An 18,295-nucleotide genomic window follows, 5' to 3' on the forward strand; every position below is an offset into this window, starting at 1 on the left:
AAACAGCAAAGAGAACAACAGAATTAAGAAAAGGACAGAGACACACACATGCATACAACACACTTACACACACACCCACACACATAAACAAGCTGAGGCAAGCTGAGACATGGCTGGGCACCGAGACCTGAGGTGAAGGAGACGCCACCTTTGGAGGCCCACCAGGCCGAGGGAGGTCAGGGTCCGTGACCACAGGTGGTACCGCCACAAAGACCACCCCGACCCGGACAGTCCGGAGGCTCCACACCAAAGCACAGAGCCCCCTAACCACCCAGTCCATGGTCGACAATGGGACAGCACCTCCAGCGGTAGACCGGAAACATCTCCCAGCCTGGCAGGCCCCCATGAGGAAACACCATGAGGAGACACTGGAGCTAAAAACCGAAGGACTGAAACAGTAAATGGGATAAAAGGTATAAAAGCTAAAAGCTGAGGAACTAAGAATTGGAGTAGTAAAACAGTACTAAGACTACAACAGACTAAAACAGTAAATGGGATAAAAGGTGTAAAGACTAAAAACTGGGAATAAGAACTGAGGGAGTAAAACAGTACTAAGACTAAAACAGACTAAAACAGTAAATGAGATGAAAGGTGTAAAGACTAAAAACTGAGAGACTAAGAACTGAGGGAGTAAAACAGTAAAAGTGTCAAGTAAAATAAGGATAAGACATAAAATAAATTTAAAATAATCAGAAAATCAGTTAAAGGCCTGATTAAAAAGGTGTGTCTTGAGCCTCTTTTTAAAAATCTCAACAGTCTCTGCGGCCCTGAGGTTCTCCGGCAGGCTGTTCCACAGTCGGGGACCATAATAACTGAAGGCCGCTTCCCCGTGCGTTTTAGTGCTTACATGTGGAATGGTTAAAAGGCCGGTGTCGGAGGACCTCAGAGTCCGCGAGGGATGATAGAATAAAAGCAGGTCAGATAAATAAGTCGGGCCAAGACCATTAAGACATTTAAAAACTAGTAAAAGAACCTTAAAATCGATCCTGAAACGCACGGGTAGCCAATGCAGCGATTCTAAAACCGGTGTGATGTGCTCCCGCCCTCTGGTCCTCGTCAGCACTCGTGCAGCTGAGTTTTGTAATAATTGTAGGTTTGTGATGCTCTTTTTTGGAAAACCAGAGAGCAGGGCATTTACAATAATCTAAACGACAAGAGATAAAAGCGTGCATCAGCACCTCCGTGCTGGCCTGAGAGAGAAACGGGCGGACTCTGGCTATATTTTTCAGGTGGTAAAAACCTACCTTGGTTATGTTTTTGATGTGTGGAATAAAACTAAGCTCAGAGTCAAGGATCACACCCAGATTTTTTACAGATTGAGATGGCTTAAAATCCTTCAATTTTGGAAAAAGTTTCTCTCTCTGACCTTCAGGACCAATAACTAAGGCTTCTGTTTTGTCCTGGTTGAGCTGTAGGAAGTTTTCTGCCATCCATGACTGGATATCTAGAATACAGTTAAAAAGGGCATCAACTGGCCCTGTGTCACCAGGAGCCACGGCGATGTACAGTTGCGTATCGTCAGCATAGCTGTGGAAGCTGATGCCGTGGCTCCTGATGACATCCCCAAGAGGAAGCATGTAAAGATTAAAAAGGGTTGGACCTAAAATTGACCCTTGGGGAACCCCACACTTTGTCTCATGGATTCTCGAGGAACATGTATCCATACTTACAAAGAAGCTTCGATCACTAAGGTAGGAGGTGAACCAGTTAAGAACAGTACCAGAGAGGCCGACCAGGTTCTTCAGTCTATTCAATAAAATATGGTGGTCTACTGTATCAAAAGCGGCGGTCAGATCCAGTAGAACCAACACCGTGAGCTTTTTGTTGTCTAGGTTACACCTGATGTCATTTAAAATCTTTAAAAGGGCTGTCTCTGTACTGTGGTTCATCCTAAAACCAGACTGATGCCTCTCTAAAATATCATTTGAGTTTAAAAAATCATTTACTTGGTTAAAAACAAGTTTTTCTAAAATTTTACTTAAAAATGGTAGGTTGGATACTGGCCGATAGTTATTTAAAACGCTGGGGTCTAGATTGCTCTTCTTCAGAAGGGGCTTCACCACCGCTGTTTTAAAGGAGGTGGGGAAGACACCCGTCTGAAGAGAGCAATTCACCATATATAAGAGATGTTCCTCAAAGAATCCATAAAATGTTTTGAAAAACGGTGTGGGAATTGGGTCTAAAAGGCAGGTTGTGGGCCTAACTTGGGAGAAAACTCGACCAAGTGTCCTCGCATCAACCAGGACAAAACTCTCCAGTGTCTCCTCAGGTGGAAGCAATGATCCAGGAGTGTTGTTGATTAAAATTTGCTGTGATAAAAGACTGGATCTAATATTATCGATTTTACTCCTGAAGTGGTCTGCAAAGGCCTCGCAGAGGGTGTCAGTCGTTGTTGTGGGACACCTGTTAAAATTACCGTTGGTTAAAAGCTCAATGGTGTGGAATAGAAATTTGGGGTTGTTTTTATTGCTGGAGATTAGTTTTTTGAAATGAGAGGTTCTTGCCTGCTTGATTGTGTTATTGTAGGTTTTGAGGTGTTGATAAAATATTTCTTTATGGATGGTCAGTTTGGATTTCCTCCACCTCCTCTCAGCACTCCTGCAGGTTCTTTTCAGTATTCTAGTTTCTTCATTTCTCCACGGTGGTGCACGTTTTGTTCGTACAGTTTTTGTGACAAGTGGAGCCACAGAGTCCAGCGTTGACTTTAATTTATTGTTAAAAGTGTCAACAATAAAATCGCACGGTGCTGGTAAAATTTCTGCAGGAGTGCTCTGTAAAATCTGGATAAAATTTGCAGCCACTTCAGGAGTCAGGTAGCGTCTCCTCATCGCTCTCACAGGGGCCCCCCGCTGGTTAAAACTGGTGATGTTAAAAAACACGCAAAAGTGGTCAGACACGGCCAGATCCACAACAGAGGACCCACCCACGGACAGGCCATAGGTTATGACCAGGTCCAGGGTGCGCCCTCTGTTGTGGGTCGGCTGTGTGACATGTTGTTTAAAATCCAGACTGTGAAGGAGGTTTAAAAATTCTCTGGACACTGGGTCCGAGGCGTTGTTGAGGTGTAGATTAAAATCACCAGTTATTAAAATCCTATTGTATTTAGCATAAATGATTGATAAAAATTCTGAGAATTGGCTGATAAAAGAGGTGGAGTATTGGGGTGGTCTGTAAACTGTTATGCTTAAAATCGGAGGGCTGCTAAAAACAAACGCATGATGCTCAAATGATGGAAACGTATTAAAAGAGACCTCGCGTGAAGACATTTCGGTCCTTGTTATTGAGGCGGTTCCACCTCCTTTCCTACCCCCCCTTGTAGAAAATAAAAAGTTAAAATGTGGGGGGCAATCCTCTGTGAGAACAGCAGGTGCATCAGTGCCAAGCCATGTCTCAGTAAGGAGAATACCATCAAGGTTTTTGTCTAAAATTAAATCGTTTATTATAAAAGATTTGTTTAAAAGAGAGCGCACGTTCAGCACGGCCATCTTTATGTCCGCGCCGGACGTGCACTCATCATGTCTTTTTATAGGAATAATAAAAGCACTGTCATGTCTGGGAACAGTCCTGGGTTTCTGTCTGTATGAAGTGATGGTGTCAATGGAGTGAGTGATCTGTGATGTTGATGGCAGACATGGGAGTAGTGGTGGAGGGGCATGTATGGTGGGGCGTGCGGGGGGTGAGCCTATATGTGAGTGTGAGTGGGGGGCAGAGTGTTGGTGTGCATGTGTTCTAGCCAATAGTCAGGAGGTGGATGTTGCGCAGGAACGGACAGTCAAGTCAATGTTCAAAGATAGAAGCCGGGACCCCGCGTGGTTTAGGTGAAGGCCGTCCCGTTTAAAAAGATGGGGTCTGTTTAAAAAGGCAGCAAAATTGTCAACGAAGGGGATACTGTTGCCCAAGCAGTACCCCTTCAGCCACAGGTGCAGCTGGCGGAGGCGGCTGGTGACGATGTCACCGTAGCGAGGTGACAGTTTGCATAAGATGCAGCAGAGAGCAAACCTCTGAACTGGAGCACCTTGGATCCCTTTAAATGAGTGCTGGCCAAAAACAAATTGTTAAAAGGGCTCCTTGATGGTCTGTTGATATTGTAATTTGTTCACACTTAACTTCTTCATCTTGGTACCTTTGAAAAGAGCTGGGGCTGAGTGGGTGGAAACACAGAAGAAGATGCTTCCACACTTCCCCGAAAAAACCCAGATTTGTGTCTGCCATTACCCCTCCCTCATTCCTCCTGATTCTCCTTCCTTTTCTATTTTTTGCTGCAACATTCTGATTCTGGCTTTAACATTGGAACCATTTCCAAGTTTTTTTAGGACCCAGGTTCATTGTTTCATCGCTCTGTCCCAGCCAGCCCTGTTTAATTACACACTTAATTGTGGTTGACAGTCATTGTTGGGTGAATCTAGAAAATCGAGAATTGTGTTTATAGACAACAGACTCCCATAATGCACAGGGACTTATAATGGATCAAATCGGCCTTATCAGCCTGATGCGACATTGTGATTATCGCAGCACTCATAATGCCAACTTTAGCATCTAGAACATCATCTTTTGGTTTTTAGCCATTTTTAAAACAGTGAACACCTCTTTTATTGTAGAATGTATTGATTGTGTGGATGTTGAATGTGGTTTGGTTCTGAAAACAAGAACAAGAAATCTTCTTGTATCCGAGTATTTGGATCTTGAGGTGGCCTTGAACCAGGATCAAGATCCTCTAATAGAAGAAGTCCCTTTCTGCCGATTTGACTTGAAGTCACCTCTCCCATTAAGGCTATCGTAGCTTTGTGGATGCTGCTGGGTCATACTGTGTTTGGTACTGGTGCGCAGTTGTTCCGGAGAAAGAAAACTGTAATTTAGGAATTTCTGCCTAACATCCTCTTTCTCTATAAGAGTTTCAGTGCTTTTGAGCAGGACTGCTATACATGCTGAGAATCCCTATAAGAGGGCTGAACTGCTGCAGGGTCAAGGAGCCGACGTTAATGTTCAGGGACAGCTATTGTTTGAAAGAAAAGTCTTTTTTTCGTCTTCTGCAGATATTGATCGATGATTTGCTGCGTTAATAAACATCTTGTGCTGTTAGGTGCTAATTAAACCATCTGAGCAGGTGTGAATGACCTTGTTTTATTTTTTCTTTTGTATCTAATTTTTTGACCATTCCCACCTCCTCCTCTTTCTCATTCTTTGTTCATCTTCTCTGAATATCTCCCTTAGCCTGCTATAACAGAGCGAGGTGGAAAAGGTGAATTCCTGCTAATAAATCACACTGGAGGGCATTTCACAGAGGCATCGGTCTGAAAATGCCCCGCAGAACTAGGGCAATTCTATATTCCTGACACGATTGTCTGCCATTGAAAACTGTCCACAACTCTCCATTTTGTTGAAATTGTCACAGATGCTGCGGCAGGTCATGCTCCACATGTTGTGTTTTCACAGCTGGGTTTTCACAGGAAAAGCCTTTTATCAAACCATAAGATCATTACACAGACACTGAAGACTGTTTTTTCCACCTGACTTCACTTATGGCAGCAAACACATCTATAATTTAGTCAGCTTGTGTGATTATACTTCACACCGTATCATACCCTAACCATAGTAGAAGTTAATGATGGCTAATTATGATGCAGTCACAGTGAATCAAACATCTGCATCAGTGATCATTGCTGCCATCAAGCCAAACGCTAATAAAGCAGTTCCTTAATTTGTGAAAACATTTAAAGCCTAAAAAGGGGTGAAGCGGTGCAATGAGGTTATTATAAATGGAGTGTTGTGTAGATTCAGCAGCAGCTGACACATGGACTTGACTCCAAATAAAAGCTCAATCTTGCTCCTGGCGATTTATACTGACTGAATATGGAGAAAATGAAAAGAAACGGAGCAAACATGTTTGTCCTTTAACTACAGGATGATCCTCTTCTGTCCCCTTTGGCTGTCACTGGTCTTCCTCGTGTTTCTACCTCTCTGTAGAGCTCTTTTACCTCGTCGGTCTGCCAGGTGTCAACACCCGAAATGTCTTCAGTTTGAGAGAGAAACAGCTGTCATTGTGCTCTTCTCTCCTCTACAGATTTGTGTGTCTGTTTTAGTCCAACTCACCATTGTCTTTTATTTTGTTGCCTGTGTCCTGCAGCTGCAGCGGGTAGGTGATATGGGGGTGAGGTTGGTGTTGCTGGAAGACGGAGCCTTTCACTCATTACATGGACTTCCATACTGAGCTTGCACAGTTGCATTTGTGCATCTTTACGTGCATGCACAAATGCAAGTTCAGCTCCAACCCTGCTGAAGGATTAATATTTGCTGGCTTCCCAGAGAGTGGAAGTCAAAAGACCTCACTGGAATTGAATCCCTGTCACCAATATGTGAGCAGATCCTGATCTCTTGCTATGGCAACGGTGTCTCACAGATAATCTCTGTCTTAAAGGGTGTTTGTTTCCTTGATGCCACCGCCTGCTGTTCTAAAAATAATTTCTCCACCTGGTGTTTCATCACCCTCCCTCTCATTTTTCCTCAGAAAGAACAGGCAGGCAGCGTTAGTGTGATTCCATAACTTGGGCATCAAACTGCCAAAGAAAAGTAGCTATCATCTCATAGGAAGGCTAATTGGACCAGTTACAGTTGGAAAAGGGATGAAAAGGATAGATTCTACTGGAAAAAACAAGATAATAAGGCTGGTATGGAGGCTAAGCACAGGAGGGAAAGAGGCTAAATAGACACAATAAAAAGCTAAAATACATTGTTATAGTGGATGGAAGGGGAGGATAAATGGAGTAACTGGAAGAGGATTAGTTGTGGCGTTGATAGAGAGATGAACACTGGCAGGTTTTGCTGGGGTAGTATGTGCCCAAGGTTATAATGAGAAAAAGAGAGTTAATGAACTAACTATATAAAGTTGTATTCTCTTAATACTTGAGCATTTTCTCTGTCTTTTTTCATCCATGTTTAATTTTGTTTTGTTAGTTTCCTTTTCTGTCTATTAGGGTGGGACTTTTACAATTCCACCTATTGCCCTTCCAAATGTACTACACCATCACGTGTATGAAAGGGTCAAAGCTATTTGTAAACACAGTGGCAGAGATGTGAAGAAACTTACAAATATGGGATGTGTGGGCCTACAGAGGAAAGGGACCAATGCAAATATGAATGTAGTATCCCGGCCATCCAGCGTATATGCCAGCTAAGCTGTCCCTGTCTCACATAAGTGTGTGTTCATTGTCTGTGCACAAAGTGACATCTCAAATCAAATCAAATCAATCTTTATTTATATAGCGTCTTATACAATCAAAATTGTTTCAAGGCGCTTTCCAGAATCCCAGGGCCTAACCTCAGACAAGCAACAGTGGCAAGGAAAAACTCCCCTTTAACAGGAAGAGGAGAGGAGAGAGAGAGAGAGAGAGAGAGAGAAGGAGAGAAGAGAAGAGAAGAGATTTGATTTGATTTTTACAAAATACTTTAATTCACAAATTTACACAGGGCCACAAACCGCCCTGTTTAGAAAACCCACAGAACAACAATAATAGTAATAATAATCACAGAACAACAATAATAGTAATAATAATCATAACAATAATAATAGTAATCATAATAACAATAATAATAGTAATGATACCACCAACCACAATAAAAATAGATAAATAAATAAATACTAAGAACTCAACAATACAATACAATTTATCCCACCAGGGGGTGTGCAAAGTGCAAAAGATCCTCTGTCACAGTGCATAAAACATTTTTGTGACACCATATGTCCTGGAATTTGCCGAGGTCGTTCATCATTTTATAAAACCCAAACTCTAACGTCAGCCTGCACCGGACATTACAGCGCCATACAGAGGCGGCCTCACTGTCTCCAGTTTTTGAAATTTTGTTCTTCCTGGAGACGTAAATTGCCATTTTTGCCTCACCACAGATAAAATTCAGGAGTTGCCACTTGTTGCGAGCGGCTTTTGAGTTGTAGCCTGCGCCAAAAATAAAAGTTCTAATAGAAAAGGTTTCCTTAAAACCATTAAAAACACCCTTCATGACATTAAAAAGTACAGTGAGCCTCTCACACTCACTGTACGCGTGGAACACAGTCTCTCGCCCGGAACAAAATGGGCACTGGTCCGACACAGCAGCGTTCATTCTGGAGAGGAGAGCGTTCAAGGCGACAGCCCCATGTAGGATCCTCCACTGGAGGTCCCCGGTCCTCTTCCTCAGGGGCGGCTTGTAAAGGACCCTCCAGCAGGGGCGGGCTCCATCCCCTCCCAGTCGATCGGCCCACACGCTGGTGCTCTTGTTCGACAGTCCTCTCCTGTTTAGTACCCTCACACAGTCGTTGTACAGGGTCTTCTTATCGACTGCCACCAGGGAGAAGGTCTTTGCTGGTCTGAGGAGAGGACCGTCTAGATTCCCGAGGTGGGCAACCAGCCTGATCTCCGGGAAGGGGTCCTCGCTGTCGGGTTCGGTCCCCTGGCCGTAGTCCTCAAGAATACGCCTCTCTCTCGTGCTGAGCCTGTTCCTCCATAACCGAAGCACCCCCTCAGCTGCCTGGGTAGAGCGGATGCCTAACAGGGAACCCACTGCCTCCGCACCCGTTAGGTCTGGCCCTGCCACGGCCACTACGTGCTGGAGGAGTAGGGTCCGGGTCCGCCACAGTGCAGCCGTCAGCCTCGGCGGGGCTTCGGCCGAGACATCCAGCCTGGCTCCGTGCACCGTGGGTTCCCTTAGCAGCCAATACAGAGATTCAGAGCTGGTTCTTTTCTCAACTTTAAAAAGGGCCCATGCCTTAACAACACTCTGATAAAATGGAGGTAGCCCATTAACTTGCAAATTTAAAGTCAGTTAAAAACAGAGCATCATCCAGCCCCAAGTTACTCACCCGTCTGAAGACACATCTGGCCACATCTCTCCACATTAGGTCCGCCGGCCCTGTTAAAAACCTCTGTACAAACTGTATTCTAAAAGCGGCGGTCCTACTGGCCAGGTGGATGAGGCCCTGTCCTCCCTCCTCTCTGGGCAAGTACAACACCCCCTGCTGGACCCAATGCATGCCGTCCCAAAAGAAGGCCAGAACTCTTGTCTGCAGTTGTGCCAGTAGCCCCGAGGGTGGCTCCATGCAGCTGAGCCGGTGCCAGAGCACAGAGGCCACCAGGTTATTGAGGACAAGAGTTCTGCCTCTGTACGACATGCGGGGGAGGAGCCATTTCCATTTTTGAATTTTTCCGTCTACCTTTTCTAACGTGTCGAGCCAATTTTTCTTTTCAGTTTCTTCATCTCCAATAAAAATACCGAGGTACTTTAGGCCGTCCCTCCGCCAGGCAAGGTCCTGGGGAAGGACCGGCAGGCCATTTGTCCACCTGCCAACGGCCAGGGCCTCACTCTTCTGCCAGTTGACCCTGGCCGCGGACAGGCGGTTGAATAAAACTGTTAAATTAGATAAAACATCTACGTCCCTCTGGCTGCGCACCACTACTATTAGATCGTCTGCGTAGGCAGATAAAACAATTTTTCTGTAAAAGGACGGTAAAAACAGGCCATCCATGTTTGCACGGACCCTAGAGAGAAGGGGTTCGAGGGAGAGGGCGTAGAGCATTCCAGAGAGGGCACAGCCCTGCCGGACGCCTCTACGCACTCTGAAGGGAGCACACAGACTGCCATTAAACTTCAGCATACTCTCAATGTCACAGTACAGGACACGGATCATCGCTATAAAGCCAGGGCTGAACCCGAACCTCTCCATCACCTTCCAGAGGAACTGGTGTTCAACCCGGTCAAAAGCCTTTTCTTGGTCTAACGAAATGAGACCAGTATCAACGTCCAGTGATCTGGAGACTTCCAAAACATCTCGAATTAGGTGGACATTATCTCCTATGGACCTGCCGGGCACACAGTAAGTCTGGTCCCGGTGGATGACCTGCTCCATAGCCTCTCTGAGCCTGGAGGCTAAGGCCTTGGACAGAATCCTATAATCCAGACAGAGCAGAGACACAGGGCGCCAGTTCTTAATCTCCTGCAGGTTGCCCTTTTTTGGCAGGAGGGTGACCACCGCTCTCCTGCAGGACAACGGCAGGGAACCCGCGGCCAGGCTTTCGTTAAAGACCTCCAGCATGTCGCGGGCCACAATGTCCCAGAAGGTTCTAAAGAACTCTACCGTGAGCCCGTCGACACCTGGAGCTTTCTTTCCCTTCATCCTGAGCAGTGCGGCGTGGAGCTCGTCGAGCTGCAGCGGCCTGTCCAGCAGCGAGTTTGTCTCCTCAGAGACCCGAGGGAGGCCCCCGCAGAACTCGTCGAACAGGCCATCGTCGCTGCAGTACTCGGTCTCGTAGAGCGAGGAAAAGAATTCCACTGCTCGCCGTCTTATCTGGCCCGGCTCCACGAGTTCCTGCCCTGTGCTCGAAAACAGTGAATGGATCATTTGGTTCTGCCCGCGCCTCCTCTCCAGCCCAAAAAAGAAGCTAGAGGGAGCATCCATCTCCGTGATGTCCTGTATCCGGGACCTGACCAGTGCACCCTGTACCTGATTGTCCAGCAGGCTGGCCAAGGCCATTTTTTTTGATTGGAGGGTTTCAATACACCCTCGATCTCCCGTGGAGCTGCCAATCGCCTCTAGCTCCACTATCTCCATCTCCAGATCTTTGATCGACCTGCGTGTGTCCTGCGTGGCATTGAGAGTATACTGCTGGCACAGGAGCTGTATCTCTACTTTTCCACGGTCCCACCACTGTCTTAAGCACGTAAAATCGGACTTTCTCTCTCGAAACCCCAACCAGAAGTGCCGTAAAACATCCCTAAAACTGTTGTCTTGCGCTAAGCTGGAATTAAAATGCCAATATGCACTCTTGGGTAAAATGTTCTTCACGGCGACTTCGCCTAAAACCAACGAGTGATCTGAAAAGCCGACAGGCATGATTCTACAGCTCCTAAAAACACTAAAATGATGTTTAAAACAATAAAATCGGTCAAGTCTGGCCGAGGAGATCCTACCCTCACTCATGCGGGACCAAGTGTATTGCCTGTTGTCTGCGTGCATCCTCCTCCACACATCCACCAGGCCATGAGAATAGGCCAGCTGTTTCAGACAATGTTGCGAGGCTGGATGAGGCTCTGCATGGTTGCGGTCTAAAAAGGACTCGGTGCAATTAAAATCTCCACCCAGAAATAAAAAATCATCCCCACAACCATTTAAAACAGTGCCAACTTTTTCTAAAAAGCTCTTCCTCTCTGTACCGTTGGTGGGAGCATAAATATTAATAAAAACCAAGGAGTGGTTTTGGAGGCGCGCTTTCACCATCAAACACCGTCCCCTCACCACATGCTCCACCTCCAGGGACGATGGATTGAAGCCCCTTGAAAAAAGGAGGCCCACTCCACCACTGAGGGTGGTGTTGTGGCTCAGCAGCACCTGTCATTCCCACTCCTTCTCCCAGTCCGCTTCTATGCCGCAGTCGCTGTGGGTCTCCTGGAGGAACAGGACATCAATGCGTTTTCTTTTTGCTGTGTCGAACACTAGTGCCCGTTTTTTTGCGTCCCTGGCTCCGTTGACATTCAACGTTCCCATTTTGAATATGTTCATGCCAAGGGAAAAGATTAAAATCAAAGACAGTAAAAAATAAGTACAAGAAGCCATGGCAAAATATCTTTCAATTTAGCTGTTTTCGTGCTTTGCCCATGTGCTTCCTGAGCCTATATATTTCGGGGTCGGTGAGGCCTGATGTTGCCTTATTCCGAATTAAAAAGCTCGCTGACCGGATAAAGCAGAGCCGGTCAGGAAAATATGTTCCCAGATCAAGGCCTTTCATGCCCTTGGTCTGGGTGAGGAACTTTTTAAACAAGCCTGGGGGGTACAGGTCAAAATCCTGCCCGTCTGGCGTTGTGCCGGACAGTTCGCTGCCGTCCGACATCGACTCGCAGTCGCTGGTGTCTGTGTCTGCTACTGTCTCCTCCAGCCTTCCTGTCTTGCCCCCCTTGTCCTTCATGGCGCTTTTCCGCTTGTTCCGCTTCCTTGCGGGAACAAGCCACCACTCGGATGCGCCACTCGTGCCCTCACCTGCACTCACTGCTTCCTCACCGCGCTCACCTGTGCTCACTCCTCCTTCACCCTGCTCACCTGTGCTCACTCCTCCCTCACCCCGCTCACCTGTGCTCACTGCTCCCTCACCTTGCTCCCCTGTGCTCACTGCTCCCTCACCTTGCTCCCCTGTGCTCACTCCTCCCTCACCCCGCTCACCTGTGCTCACTGCTCCCTCACCTTGCTCCCCTGTGCTCACTGCTCCCTCACCCCGCTCACCTGTGCTAACCTCTCCTTCACCCCGTTCACCTGTGCTAACTTCTCCTTCATCCCGTTCACCAGCCACTATCCCTGGCCCATCGAGTCCACCTATCACCTGACCCACTGTACCCTGCTCACCCGTCTGGATCCTGTCTCCAGTCTCTCCTGTCTCACCCAGTTCACCTGTTTCACCCATCACCTCACCTTTTCCCCCCAGTTCATTTGAATCACACACCACCTCACTCATCACACCACTCAGATCACACACCTCCCCAGTTAAATCCACCTTCCCCCCTGATTCACCACTCTCACCATTCATTTCTACCACCATCTCCACAATCTCGCTCTCTCCACTCACCTCACTCTCACGCACACACTCGTCCCGCTTCTCCTCCATCTGCGACTCTGCTGTCGCTCCGTCCGGGGCAGCGGGGCCCTCCTCCGCGCTGAGCCACCGACGCCTCGCCGCCGGAACGGGCCGCGGGGCCGGAGGCGCCACGGGCGCGGGAGCGGCGGGCTCCGCCGCCTGCGTGTCCGAGGCCACGCGGTTCGGACAAGCCCTGGCGAGATGACCCTCCTCATTACAGTTAAAGCACTTGAGGGCGGAAGAAGTTGCAAAAAGGGTATAATCAAAATCGTCTACCCGAACGATGAAACGATAATTAAATTCCTCCGCCCTATTGTTGAGGATCATGTGCACCTGCCTGCGGTGAGACACTACGTGTCTCAGCAGCGGTGACTTACAGCCAGACAACATTTTTCGGATGGGAGAGACCACTTTCCCATGCCGAGACAGCTCCCGTACCAGGAACTCATCGCTGATGAACGGCGGCACATTGGACAGTGTAATCCGTGCCGCCGGCTGTGTTAGCGGAGTTACCTGGACGAACTGTCCGCCCACGGTGATCCCCGTCTCCACCAACATATTTACCTGCTCCACTTTGGCCAGGAACAACACCACCGCCCTATTCATGCGGGCGGCGGATTTGATTGAGCTGTGGCCAATTTTTTGGCCCACAGCCAGCGCCACCTCCTCCACATTAAGCACGGAGCCCGCACCCACCTTGACTCCGTGCTTCCGACTCAAGCCGGTTAAACCGGCGTTGGCCGCCATGACGGCCGCACGCGGTCGGCCGCCTCACACACCCACACAAACACTCGATAAACTAATATAAACTTGCAAACACCACAATAAATTAAACTATATTATCTAGCATTCACTCGCACACAAGAAAGAATAGGAAAAATAGCGCTTTCGCACGGTTTTCCACTCGCTCGCTCGCTCCTCCGCTCTCACACGTCTCACTCAGAGAAGAGAAGAGAAGAGAAGAGAAGAGAAGAGAAGAGGAGAGGAGAGGAGAGGAGAGGAGAGGAGAGGAGAGGAGAGGAGAGAGAGAGAGGAGAGGAGAGGAGAGGAGAGGAGAGGAGAGGAGAGGAGAGGAGAGGAGAGGAGAGGATGGGCACAGAGCACAGAAACACATACAAAAATGTCACAGCTGCGGGCAATCATGCCCTTGAGCTGCTTCGCCCCGCACACCCGCCCCGTATGTATGTATGTATGTATGTATGTATGTATGTATGTATGTATGTATGTATGTATGTATGTATGTATGTATGTATGTATGTATGTATGTATGTATGTATGTATGTATGTATGAATCAATCAATCAGTGACAAGGAAAAACTCCCCTTTAACAGGAAGAAACCTTGAGCAGGACCAGGCTCATGTAGGGGGACCCTCCTGCTGATGGCCGGCTGGGTAGAGGAGAGGAGAGGAGAGGGAGAGAGAGAAGGAGAGGAGAGGAGAGGAGATCTCAGTCAGTCAGTCTGCTCCATGCTTCATCCCTCCTTATTGTTTACTGTTTGTTTTTTTTGACTGACAAGCCATCCTCAAAAGATGTTTGCATCACCGAGCCACTCTAGATTGGACACGCTTGCTCGATCCCACTCTGAGCCACGTTTGAAGGAAGACAGCCAGCTCAGTTCTGCTTTATTTATAGACTCCAAAACTTGCTCACACTCTGGAGGCCCTATTTTATTTTGTATTCTACCACATCACGGGGAGATCAGGCTTCCACATCATCAGTGCAGTTTGTTTTGATGTCAAATGTGAACATTTGTGGAGGTTCAGAGTTTCACATGCTGGAAAGAAACTCCAACAGATGCATCTCAGATGAGCTAGATCTCAAAATATTCATCTAAAAATGATCTGTTTGTTTTGCTCTTGTTGTTTCCTGTGAAGTCTTTATAGAGTAGCATCTCATTTTGGCCTTGACATCTGTGATTAATTAGCTCTTTTGTTTGCACAGCTGAAGCTCCTGCTAATGTTTTTGAGCAAGAATTATTAGATGTAATGAGCATAACACATTTAATTTTTTGCTTAACGTGAGCCCTTTGAGACAAGACCAGGTTACAAATATAAGTAAACATCAAAGGAATTCCTGTGAATTTATTAAAATAAGACCAGGTTATGAAATGAATTCCTGTGAGATCATTGAGGCAAGACCAGGTAATAAAGTGTAAATCCTGTGAGCAAGAAAAGAGGCAAGACCAGGTATGAAAACGTAAATCCTGTGAGCAAGAAAAAATGGCAAGACCAGGTTGTTAAACACCAAAGTAATTCCTGTGAATTTTTTTGAAATAAGACCAGGTTGCAATAAAACAGGATCAGGTTACCATGGGAACCTTGCAGAGTAAGGTAAGAGTCGAACGTGGTGCCGGGGACTGACTGTCTCCAGTAATGGACATAATGACTAAGAAGTATGGGCCGGAAAGTTGTGCGTATGTAAGGGTTTTCAGAGGGAGGATCGTTAAGTGCGTGACAATAGTCCGCCCTGAGGGACAATTTAAATAAGAAAAAGAATGAAATGATGAGCAGAAAGAAACTATCAGCAAAATAATTACACGTGATGATAGATATGGAAGAAAAGTTGAAATGTTGGGAAACAGAATGTGATAACCGTGAGAAAAAGCAATGTCAGAAGGCAATGACGCAATTGAAAGTAGGGACAGTTAAGATAGCAAAGCCCGAGCAGAAACCTCCCCCTCCCCCGTCCCCTTCTTCTTTCCCTTCCTCGCCTCTTCTGCCTCTACCCACCCCAGATGACCTTCACCTGCCAGAAGGACTCCACCCAACAACCTCAGGTACGGCCTGTGAGGTGAGCCCAAGAACATCATTTTCCCCTATGGCCACCAGGGGGACGAGAGAACGGGACAACAGGCCCTGGACAGAAGCAGACATCTTGGAAGCTGCGAAACACCTCCCTCATCCGGAGAAAGGAGGAGCTACAATGGCGAACTGTCTGACTGACTTCTTTCGAGACTATGTCCCAACGTCCTCTGAAATGGCCAGAATAATGACTCTCCTTGGTGGTAAAGTACGCTGATCACCAGTACAAACGACAGCAGGAAAGAAAGAGCACTACAGAAGAAGAGGACAAGCACACAAAGAGAGCCCTGCAGCAAAAACAACTGGCTCTCCTCAAGTATCCTCCACCAGATGGCACCAGACAACACAACGGAGGAGCCCCTCCACGTGTCCCATCTTGAGACCACCACAGACACGACAGCAACCACCGATCCAGGGGCAGAAAGACTCAGACACCTGCTACTACTGTGGTCGGAATGGACACTGGTCACAAGACTGCCCCCGGAGGACAGGAAGAGGGCATGGCAGAGGGTACCCGCAGGGCAGAGGACGGGGACACTCAGAGCTCCAATTCCATTCGGAACCACGGCAACAATTGGACTGACTAGAAAGAGAAGTGGAGACGGCTGAGGAGCATCCAACCACGATTCAGGCACAGTATCACACCACACCACCACGGGAACATCCACACGCAAACGTGATTAACCTATTCGTATATTCATCTATTGTTATGTTAGCTACTCCTGTAACCCCGGAATTTAAATGGATTTTCATTTGGGGGCTGCCCCATTCAGAGTCAAGCGTGCTATTGCAAACAGATGATGCAGCGCATTGTACTGCCCACGTCGCACCAAGCCAGGACACAAATTATGAGGAGCGTTTCTACGCACAAGCCTCAGTCCACCTAACCACTGATACTATGTACTGGGACCCCATGCGCTGCGCTGCGTCTGTCAACTTGTCTGTATGTGACTGTCAACTTGTCTGTGTCTGTCTGTCAACTTGTCTGTGTGTGTGTCTGTCAACTGTTTGATGTTCAAACGCTGCAATGTCTTGAATCCAGCCACCCTCCTCCCCACCCCGGAGGAGGGCAACCGTCATGATTGCGTGGCGGAACTCTCAGTGTCTTGTTCCCCACGTCCTGACCTCATGGATCAACCTTTTATCAATCCTGATCTTGTTCTCTTTGTCGATGGGTCAGCATCCCGGGATCCGGACACGGGCCGGTGCAAAGCCGGTTACGCAGTCTGTGACTCCCGCGGCACTGTTGAATCTGCATCATTACCATCCAACTACACAGCTCAAGCCGCTGAATTGGTGGCCCTTACCAGAGCTTGCCACTTCGCAGCCAACCAGTCAGTTACCACCTTCACTGATTCTAGGTATGCCTTTGGTGTAGTTCATGACTTTGGAGCATCATGGAAGCACAGGGGCTTCCTCAAGTCTGACGGTGCTCCCATCTTGAATCATCGGCTAGTGGCGGCTCTTTTGGACACTGTCCTTTTTCCCTCACAGATCGCGATCTGTAAATGCACCGCTCGCACTAATCTCTCTGACACTGCATCTGCAGAAATCTTACTAAATCTCTTTCAGAAATCCGGGCACGAGTGAAAGCAGCACTGCTGTCTCCAATGGACCAACAGCTCCATCCATTACATCCAGGGGACTACGTGGTGATCAAGGACTTCCAGAGGACCAGGTGGAACCAACTATTTATGTATATACTGTATATATGTCTTATTTTATTTTATTCATCTTATTCTAGTGTTGTCTTCTTTATGTTGAATGTCGCAGCGTCACACCAAGACAAATTCCTAGCTTGTGTAATACTGTGTATTACATGAACAATGGCAATAAATCTGATTCAATTCAATTCAAAAGGTGGCAAGGTCCATTCCAAATCCTGCTGGTGACTCAGACCACGGTGAAAGTAGCCGAGAGAGCAACGTGGATCCACGCGTTCCACTGCAAGAAGGTGCCAGAACCGAAGGAGCCGGTCAGTAGGGAGTGAAACTAGTGTCCCTGCTGCTCCAAGTGGCATGCCAAGCCACCAATGAAAGAACAAGATGAGCCTCCAAGGAATACCTTTGCATCCCAGGCGACAGACCGACCTGATCCTGAGGAAATTCCTGTGTGTCCTGGGTGTGATATCAATTGCAGCAGTACTACTCATCTTCTCCCTAGTACCACACGACAAACCGGACTTTACAATTCATCTGAATGTGAACTGGAAGTAGGGTTATAAAGATGGACTAAGTTGCTGATGTATATCAAGTTTACTGCCAAAATCAGGTTGATCCAATTAGGATCAAAAGGGGGGACCTGAAATGGAATTTTATTGTGAAATGTAAATTGAGTGCAAAAGGAAGGGGTGAAATGGAAATTTAGGAAGGGTGTGGTGGAGACTGGGAGAGCAGATGAAGTCCGTTTGGTTCCTCATTCATTTACAAGGAAACAAAGGTTCAAAGAAGACCAGTGTCAAACGACTGAGGGGGGGACATTCTCAGTCATTTAACTTCTTGCGCCAGCCGGAACACATGCTGTGAAGGCACGAAACTCCTGCGGTGCATGCAGCGCGCACCTACTGTGAAGATGCCCTATGTCTGCGCCTCAGAGGCGGGTCTTTGACTATATAAGATAAGAACTGTGTACATTTAGTAGAGATCTCTCCACATGCTTCCGTGTGTGTATCCTGACCGACTGACTGGAATAAAACCATCTCCTACGCAGTAACTTAGATTCATTGTTTACTTCTCAAAACAGCTAAAAATTACGCAACAGTATTTTCTAGTGAAATCACTAGGCAAAGTTCAGTGTTGTGGTTGTTTCCTGGAAGAGTGTGTGGGTCTGTGTGCATTCGTTCCATTTCCATATAAAACACAAGATGTGTAATAAAGTTGTTTCTT

The 18,295-nt window shown here is 47.2% G+C and overlaps 1 protein-coding gene across 2 annotated transcripts in view; it reads left to right on the forward strand.

Annotated features, from left to right (window-relative positions):
- The window catches only part of kctd16b (potassium channel tetramerization domain containing 16b), a 140,805-nt gene extending 122,510 nt beyond the window's left edge, over positions 1–18,295 (forward strand). The window contains exons 3-4 of one of the 2 annotated variants that reach the window (XR_003890942.1): positions 15,344–17,088; positions 17,271–18,295. The gene's annotated coding sequence lies outside the window, so the exon portion shown is untranslated. The remainder of the gene's footprint in view (positions 1–15,343; positions 17,089–17,270) is intronic. The other variant, XR_003890940.1, reaches the window with a different exon arrangement.

Source organism: Takifugu rubripes, chromosome 15 (genome assembly GCF_901000725.2).
Source record: "Takifugu rubripes chromosome 15, fTakRub1.2, whole genome shotgun sequence".
NCBI lineage: Eukaryota > Metazoa > Chordata > Actinopteri > Tetraodontiformes > Tetraodontidae > Takifugu > Takifugu rubripes.